The following is a 9396-nucleotide window of genomic DNA, read 5'->3' on the forward strand; positions in this document are numbered from 1 at the left end:
TATGGGACAGTACCACTCTACAGAGTTATCCCATTTCTAACATGTTCATTCTGTTAGCATGCTCAGAAAATAAAGGGCAGTTTCCTTCCTTCAATACAAACCACCTTCATTCCACATTAGAGGATCAGGATAATAGCAAAGGTTAAACCAGGAAAGATAAACTCACAAAAGGGAACTGCCTGTTTAACGGGAGCAAGGGAAGATGGACTAGGAAGGCACACTGTGCATATGCTGTCTGCATCCACAGCTTGGCCTTAGGAGCCCTCCCCTCCAACAGCGGTGTGTAGTAGTGTGCTAGCCAAGTTCTTCCCAAGGGGAGGGGCTCTGACTTCACACTGCCAAAGGTGTCTATGGAACAGCTTAGGAGCCCTTCCCACAGCTCCACAACTCATTCCTTCTGCATGTCCTCCTGTAGAGCCACATGACAGGAGGACACGCGATCTGAAGGATGACAAACATACTAAGACCACAACGGGGTAAAAGGCATAAAAGCTGAGCTCAGTAATGAAGGAAGCAGAAAAGGAGGTTAGAGACACAAGGACTCAGCCAAACTTCATCTTTAAACTTCTCAATGGTGCTAGCCAGTGAATGACTTAGTTTTCTGTTATAACAACATTTTAAAAATTAATGTTACCATTGATTTCATAGGCTCCCTCAGAAAACTACAACCCATGGGCTTTTTTTAGAAGCAACAACATCAGAAAGGGCTTTATCTTCACACAGAATCTGAGAGAATGAACTCAGTGCATCACACAGTAAATACACTGCAGACAAACTCCATTCATGGCTTCACATGAAAGCAAAGGTCTCACAAAGACAGAAATAGTGACATTTTCTCAAAGAGCTGACATCAAATGCAGCGTCAGCAACTTCTGGTTCACACACTGGATTTAGGAGGTCTGTGCTGGCAGTAGGCAGTTTGTTCCTTTTTTTTTTTAATTAATTAATTTATTTATTATAAATACACTGTAGCTGTCTTCAGACACACCTGAAGAAGGCACTTGGACCCATTACAGATGGTTGTGAGCCACCACATAGTTGCTGGGATTTGAACTCAGGGCCTCTAGAAGAGCAGTCAGTGCTCTTAACCACTGAGCCATCTCTCCAGCCCCTGGAGTTTGTTCCTTGAAACTCAGTTTAATGTAGGTAGTCAGCCCAACAATTACAAGTTGTTTCTCATTAAATCCCATTTGGTACCACTACTACTGAGAATATCATGTGGCCTGGAACAGTGAGTCCAAATCAAACACACCCACAAAAGAGGCTCACTCTCCTCTCAGCAGATGGAAACCTGGCAAAGTAAAGCCTATGGGGTACAAACAGAAGCATGTCTTAGAGATTGCAGCTGAGAAACCCTCAGAGTGCCAGAAACACAAGATAGTCTGCATCTGGGACAGAGAGAGCTGCCAGCAAAGGTGAGAAGACAGAGGCAGGCAAGAAACACAGGGAGAGAAACAATAATGACGTCAGCCAAACCTGTGACGACAGGACAAGATTCCCTCAGAAGCCTGCTTTCCACGGTAGTCTTTCCTCAAATCATGTCACTGCGTGAGTCTGGAGAGATGGCTCCAGGGTTCAAGTCACTGGCTGCTCTTCAGTCTCCAGCACCCACACGACAGCTCACAACCATCTGTAACTCCAGTTTCTGACCTCAGTAGGCACCACACATGGTACATGCATGGCCGTACATGATACATACATGGCCACACATGGTACACATGCATATAACAGGAAAACACTAATATACTTGGAAACAAAAATAATTTTTAAAAAATTCTCATTAAATTCTGGCCCTAAAATCCTTTCTAATACTTTATAGCAAAACTTCCAGTCTTTAAAAAAAAAAAAAGTTCTTTTCTCTGAATCCTTAAGTAAAGTCCCTTTTCTGATGATTAGAGAGAAACAAGTTATTTGAAGCTGGGAACCTACAGTCAGTACACTAGCAGAGGCCCGCTCTCCACAGACAGCACCTTACTACTCACGTGGTGGAAGGGTCAAGGATTCCTGTGAGACTTTCTAAAGGCACGAGCCTCTTCATGAGGGCACACCTAATCACATCCTGAAGCTCCCACAGTCTTCACTGGAGATTAGGATCCAGCCCAGAACCTTGGGAGACATATTCATGCCTTATCTTCCCAAGGTCATACAAAATATCTTCACTCCTTTAAAGCAACAACCCCACACATCTTAACCAACTGCAGCAACAACTCCCAAATCTAAAGTCTGGACTCTATCTAAATGGGTATGAATGAGAATCAAAGGTAAGATTCATCATGAAGCAAACTGCTGACTGTCCCCATCCTGTAGAAACAAACAGCTCATATGCTTCCAAAAAACAATAGTGAGTCAGGCACAAGTCCAAAGGGGAGTAGAACACACATTAAAATTAAATCTCTCCTTAAAACAGTCACTTAGTACAGAATCTCCCACAAGCATGTTAAACCTTAAAGTTCCAGTCTCTCTGACTTGATCGTCTGCTTTCCAGATAAACTATACTGGGGACTGGGCTCTTAAGGATCCAAGCAGTAGCCGCTTTCATGGCTTTTCTGGACACAGCCCAAGCTACAAATCTCTTCAACTGGACTTGTTAGCTAAAGGCTGTACAGGTCTTAGGGCAAGCCCCATCCCTAGAACCCGAGTTTTGCCTGGTCGGGGCACTCTCCATCATGGCCCACCTCTTGAGGATGGGGGTGGGGGGCCTGTCTGGACTCCAGAGTTCTCCAGAGCATACTTAGAAAGATAGGTAAATAGTGAGTGTCTTCACAGAATGCACTAGTGTTCACGGTTTTGATCTCTTCTCCCCTCCCCCACATGCATGCAGAGTCTATTCTGAAGGAGCCTGAGCCATACAGATCTAGCCAAAGTTTAAGACCTCTGGAGAGGTAGCCATTGTGCCTTAGACTGCACCTGGGTTACTTAGACACTGGACTGTGAGGACCAGAACGCCGAGTCAGACACGGCCTGTGACCTGGCGTGCCTTAGGAATTACTGTCCTGATCAACTGCACCTGGCATCATCAGCCTACACTAATCTCTTCATCCAAAGTTCGCTTGGCCACACCCTGCAGGCTCTCTTCTGAATCCCTCTTCTCCTTTAGAACATGGCCAGTCTGAACTGGGTCCCACTCTTCCCCTTCTGTTCCTTTTAGTATGAAGTGTCCTGTATACGTGCTTTAGTCCCCTCATGTTACTACAGGCAGTCAAGAGCCCGTGTGCACTCAGTGCTTGCTTCTGCCACACACTCACCGCTCGGAAGGTGCTTTTGGAAAAGCACAAGAACGCGGTGTAAGTCTGCCCAGTCTGTCTCTGTACAACTGACCTGCCACCTCTCATTCCCAACACACTCATCACTTCTGCCTGAGTCCACAGTTGTCCTTGAAGTTCCTTTCCCAGCAGCCCACTCCCAAACCTGTTCCGTTCTCTACCGCTCCCTCACCTCCAAACCAGCCCCGCATTTCCAGTTACTGCTTCTAGGTGCCACTCTGCCCTCACTCAGGAGAACTGCCGAGACAAAACACCCCGCCTGGGCTCTTCACAAGCAAATTAGCGCTGTGCTCTGGAGGCTAGGAAGCTCAAGGTGCCTCTGACATCCTGAGGAGTCACAGACAGGGTCAGACAGGTCTCAAAGCCTCTTTCAGGAGCACTGTGCTCCCATCACCTCTGATGGACATCTTGTCATGCTTCTCACCCAGCATAGCCCTGCCCCAGTGTGCCCTAGCAGAGTAGGGACGTGGGTCTGTTGACCAGTTTCAGAAGAAACTAATGAATGTAATACAGCAAAATATTAAAAGCCACTTAAACTGACAAGAATGTTCTGTGGTAACAAGAATGTTCTGTGATTGTGACAGGGTACATGGGTTACATGAATACGTACACCCAAGATTTGTACATTTTACTATGTCACCTAAAATTAAGTAAACAAGTACCAATAAATATTCTGAAGTGTGTGTGTGTATAGTATAATTACTATAAACAAATACAAAAATTAAGATTGGCCAATAAGAGGAAGTATACAGATAGTAATGTATTCAATGTCCCAATATTTTCCTTGTAATTAACAATTTCCCCATAAAACATCAGAAAAAGAGGAGACTAAAAATGAAGGCCTGAGAGACTCCTACTCTCCACAAACCGAGAGAGTGCCCATCAATAAAAGGTACAAGTCTCAGAGTGAATACAGGCAGACATGCTGAAGTGCCTAGAGTCTCAGACCTCAGAAGGCTGCGGCTGGGAGACTGTGAATTTAAGGTCAGCCTGAACTATTTGATAATGTCCTGCCTTAAAAAGCTAAAACTTGAAGGGAAAGAATGGAAGGGGAAGAGGGCAGAAAGTCTGATCGCTTCCACACACAGGCTGTACCTCAGGCTCTCATCATCCGTTCATTCTGGGACAACACAGCCCAGTAATGCAATGGTGCAAGTCCTTGTCTGAGGCTAGAAGCACCTGAGTTCCTAATTCCTCCTTCAACTAACATCTGGACGAAACCTCTGCCCAGCCAAGTGTCCCAACAGTAGTCATCAGTCTGACTAAGCCCACAGGCACTGTGCTCTCCAGCGTCTCGTCAATGTTAAACAAAGGTGAAGGGGCAGAGTCACAGCTCACTGATGCTACACACGTATGAGGACTGAGAGAAGATCCCCAGAACCCAAGCAAAGTTGTGCATAGTGGCACGTGTCTGTATCCCTGCTACTAGGAGATGTACAAACATGTGGATCCCACGGACTCACTAGCCAGGCAGGTCTACATAAGTAGCAACCTCAGTTTTAATGACACTCTGTCTCAAAGATTAGTGTCAAAGTGACTGAGGGAGACATCTTGACACCAACATCTGGTCGGCACACATCTTCCTACACAGGAGGATTATTAGGGCCCTTACACACAGAGAGAGGATCATAGAAAAGAAAGAAAAAAATCAGGTGGGGGGGAGGGAGGGGGAGGGAAGGGGAGAGAGAGAGAGAGAGCGAGAGAGAGAGAGAGAGAGAGCTGGCACAAAGATGCTCAAAAAGTGTTTGCTGGCTGACAGTGTTGTACAGGCACTATCACAGTCTTGGACTCACAGACTTACATTGTGACTATGGTAGGAAACAGACAGGATAGGCTGTGAAGCTAAGTAGTTATAACAGCATGCACTACAGTAGTGGTTCTCAACCTGTGGGTTGCTGCCCCCTTGGAATCAAACAACCTTTTCACAGGGGTCACCTAGGACCATCAGAAAACACAGATATTTATATTATGATTTATAACAGTAGCAAAATTACGTTAAAAGGTAGCAGCAAAAATAATTTTATGGCCAGGGGTCACCACTACATTAAGAACTGTATAAAAGGGTCACGGTGTTAGAAAGGATTAGAGCCACTGTTCTACAGTGTCCTGTGAAGCAGTAACTAGAAGATGAAGTTAAAATGAACAATTAAGTAGTTTTAATCAACACTGAGGATCATGTACGTTTTAATTATTAACACTGTCCTGGGTGATGACACAGTAGCTCATCTGCTTCAAAATCCACTAAACATAAAGAGAAGTGGGAAGATAAATTAGACAAAGGACTGAAGGTGCCCATGTCCAAATGACCTGTAGTCGTTGGAGCTAATCCACACCTTTCTGTTGTTGCTTCCAGAGGACTGCGCACAGATTATGCGCCTGCTGGATGCTGCCTGGTGCACACGGCCTGACATGGGCCTGACATGGGCCTGACATGGGAGGCTTTCATCACATCCTTGGCCCTGCCTCCAACTATTTGGCTTTAAACAGCGGCAGTTTCTGGGAAGAAGCACTAAATGACGTCTCTCACAGTGGGTATGTCCCATCGACAAATACTAAGAATCTGCCGGAAATCCAATACTGTGGAAATTAAACAAGGTGAGCGTAAACTAAGTTTAGAAAATAAAGTAGAAAATGTTTGTAGGATTTTCAGCTCTGCATGTTGGTAAGTATTTGGCACAATACACGTGTCCTAAGGGAGTCGAGCACCACACTCATTCACCACAATGCTTGCCTTATCCATCAAAAAGATGCCACGTTACTAATGATCATTCCGGTCCTTTCAAGTGCATAAATGATGACAAAAGTCTTAAAGTAAACTTCATCTCAAATTTCCATAAAACCATTTAAGAAGTAAAAGCTGCTTCCTAGTCCCAAAAGTGCAAAGCGTGGGTGAAAAGCAACCCTCTAAAAGTAGAAGCAGATTATACAAATGTTCCCTGCAGTTATGCCTGGTTATGCAATGATACACATTAAGTAGGCTTCTTCATGCCCACCATCGATTCTTAGTAAAATCGCAACACGCCGAGACCTTTATTCCGCACCTTTTAACTCTCTTTCCACATGAAGATAACACTTACATCTAAACACGACAGGCAGTGAGGTGGACAAGCTCTGCTAAGCACAGCTACTGCCATCACCCGCAGGGTTTTCAATTCCCATTTAGGTTCACTTCCAGGGGCTGGAGAGAAGGCTCAGTGGTCAAGAGCACTGACTGCTCTTCCAGGGGTCCTGAGTTCAATTCCCAGCACCCACATGGTGGCTCACACCATCAGTAATGAGACCTGCCGCCCTCTTTTGGTGTGTGCAGCCTGTGTGACTCAGCCCATTTGAGGATGCAGATCAGACATTTACATTACAATTCATAACAGGAGCAATATTACAGTTATGAAGTGCCAATGAAATAATATGGTTGGGGTGAGGAATCATATAAGGGTCGTGGCATCAGGAAGGTGGAGAACCAGGGGTGCAGAGCCACGAAGGGGCTACTGTTTGGCAAGGGCTATAGGTGTCCATTTCAGTACGATGTCCAACTTCAGAATGTATTTCCTGGGAGAACCTTTCATCTTTAATAAATGGTTGATTTACACCCACCCACCCCACCCCCACATCAGCAGCTTCGCCTTGATCCCTGGTGTTCCAGAGACTCAAATTTTATTGTAGGAGCTTTAACATGGCACCATACAGTTTCTAATTTCCTTCAAGGGAAAAATTCTGCTCAACAGTACACACAATGGCTACTGAATCACCAAGGCTTGGTGATGTCTTAGGAACTTCCGGTCCAATAACAGTAAGGGCCTGGGAATGTAGCTCAGTGCCAATAATTATGAAGGAGACCCTGGTCTTGAATCTCAGGACACACACACCCAAAATCAGTAATAACATAATTTCTGCTGCACTTCATTTCCTGTGTTAATTGACATTTCATCTGCATACTGAGGCAAAATCCAGTCACTGAAAGTCTTCTAGGAGCTGGGTGTGATGACACACACGGGTCACTCTCAGCACACCAGACATACAGGCTGGAACTACTGTCCTCTCACGACACTCAGTTACAGAGAGACCATATCAGAAAAACAAAGTTATTAAACAAAGACATATTTGCATTTAAAAATGCAAATATCTGAAAAGCAAATGAGAAGCAGAAAGTAATGGAGGGGGACCTATTTCAAGGGGGGACCTATTTCAAGGGGGGACCTATTTCAAGTAGGTGACCGGAGCAAGCAAGGACTACTGAAGAGCAAGCGTCTACTGAAGCTTCCAGCTGAAAACCTTAATTGTAACTATGCCCCACTGTCAAGTCCCCTCCCTATCTTTTTGAACCAGATTTTAGAAGAAAGAAAGGATGAAAGAACTGTCTCGGAATGTCCCCAGCATTCAGCTTCTATGCAGGTCAAGGAAAAGCAACATTCTCAAAATCACCTGCTAAAATTTCTAATTCCACATTCGGAAGCACTACCGACAAAATTTAGTCACCTGACCTGAAAAGTCTTCTTCAGACGTGTTATTATATTAAGTTACATCCTAGACGTGGGAGGGGGGGAGTTGCAAAGAAAAGGTTTATTGCTGAGCTATAATCACAGAAAACCAATGTCCCTGATGAAATGGGGGGTGGGGGGGGGAGAAACACCTGGACAAATTATATCATCGGATGATTATTATTTAAGAAGAATGTTAGATTCAAGCTCCCCCCTCTTTGCAAGACAAAGTTCATTCAAGATCTGCTTGCCTTGGCCATTCGCTAACAAAAAGGCTAGCAGCAGATCACTGCCCCCCCCCCCAAGATAAAGCCAACTGAATTATCAGCCCTCCTGTTAGTTCAGCCCCGTGCATCCCTCCCCAGCAACTACCACATCAAACTGAATTTAGCTTCCTGAAGGCACTTACAGTGAACACCCCAATACCCTTCCCCGCCCCTCCCCCAAATCCCCCATGATTTCTCTATTTCTAAACCGAACGTCCTTAAACTGTACTATCGATGCTCTCCGAAATGAAGTTTAAGCACCTGACAATTATTACATTCAAACTGCACAAAGCCGAGATCCTACGTTTTCGGTTCAAATGTGCTAGGACCGAACTTCCTTTTTCTCCCCGCGGGTCCTCCCAGCCCTTCCGCGCGCCAAGGTCGCCACTCGGGGCCTGCTGTGACATCACAGTCTGTCTCGGTAGAGCCCTGACATCACCCCCGCACGCCGAGCCTCGGCAGTGTGACCTCACCGCCGCAGGCTCGCACGCCAGAACCCCCCGGGAAGGGTGGAGAAGACGCGCAAACTCACCTGCGCGGGGACCCCCCCCACCCCCAGCCCCGCACGCAGCCCACCCGTGGAGGCCTAGCTCCGGTCGCCCGACTCCGGGCCCAGGGAGCCGCCGGGCTTACGACCTCGGGGCCAGGCCGCGCGGACGGCTCTCCGGAGGACGCGGCCGGCGGCACCCCGAGCGCGGCGAGCCCCGGTCCCCGCCCCCCAACGCCCGGCCCCCGCCGCGGGGAGCAGCGGGAGGCGCCCACGGTGTCCCGCCCGCGCCCCGCAGCCCCGCAGCCCCGCGCCTCCGCCCGGCCCACCTGTGCTTCTGCCCGGCCGGGGCCTGGCCCGGGGCTGGTGCGGCTGGGCAGCCCGATGCGGCGCCGGCGGCAGGCCCGACGCGCTCCCCCGAGACTGAGGCGGACCAGGAGCTCAGCGCTGGGCGGCGGAGCCCAACGCTCGCCCCGAAACCCATTTGTTTGGCTAAACCGGCGTGACATCACGCGCCGGCCCAATCGACGGTTGCCCGGGGGCGGGGGCCGCGGGAGCCCGCGTGCGCCAGCGCCCCCTGCCGGCTGCCGAGAGCGCTGTGGGGAGAGGTGGGAGCTGCCGGGACCAGCGCCTGTGAGCCCCAGCGGGTCTTGGCTCTACCACTAGCGTGTGGTTCTGTTTTCAAATTTGTAAAATGAACTACTTAGCAAGCCCATGGCCCTGGATTTGATGCCTGGTGTCCTATACACTGGGTATTTTGCATCATATCTGTAATCCAAGAGTTTTGGGAGGTAATTGCGGGTGGCCCACAAGGTCATGGTCATCTTCAATGGCAGAGCCGAGACTCATCTGTTTAAGAGCACTGACTGCTCTTCCAGGGGAACTCACTTCAATTCCCAGCACCC

General features: G+C 47.8%; 1 protein-coding gene across 4 annotated transcripts in view; it reads right to left on the reverse strand.

Annotated features, from left to right (window-relative positions):
- The window catches only part of FBXO34 (F-box protein 34), a 70065-nt gene extending 61116 nt beyond the window's left edge, over positions 1-8949 (reverse strand). For 3 of the 4 annotated variants that reach the window (XR_013975269.1, XM_080925932.1, XM_080925933.1), the window contains exon 1: positions 8821-8949. The gene's annotated coding sequence lies outside the window, so the exon portion shown is untranslated. The remainder of the gene's footprint in view (positions 1-8820) is intronic. The other variant, XM_080925934.1, reaches the window with a different exon arrangement.
- Positions 8950-9396: the final 447 nt, after the last annotated feature.

Source organism: Micromys minutus, assembly GCF_963924665.1.
Source record: "Micromys minutus genome assembly, chromosome: 12".
Classification (NCBI taxonomy): domain Eukaryota; kingdom Metazoa; phylum Chordata; class Mammalia; order Rodentia; family Muridae; genus Micromys; species Micromys minutus.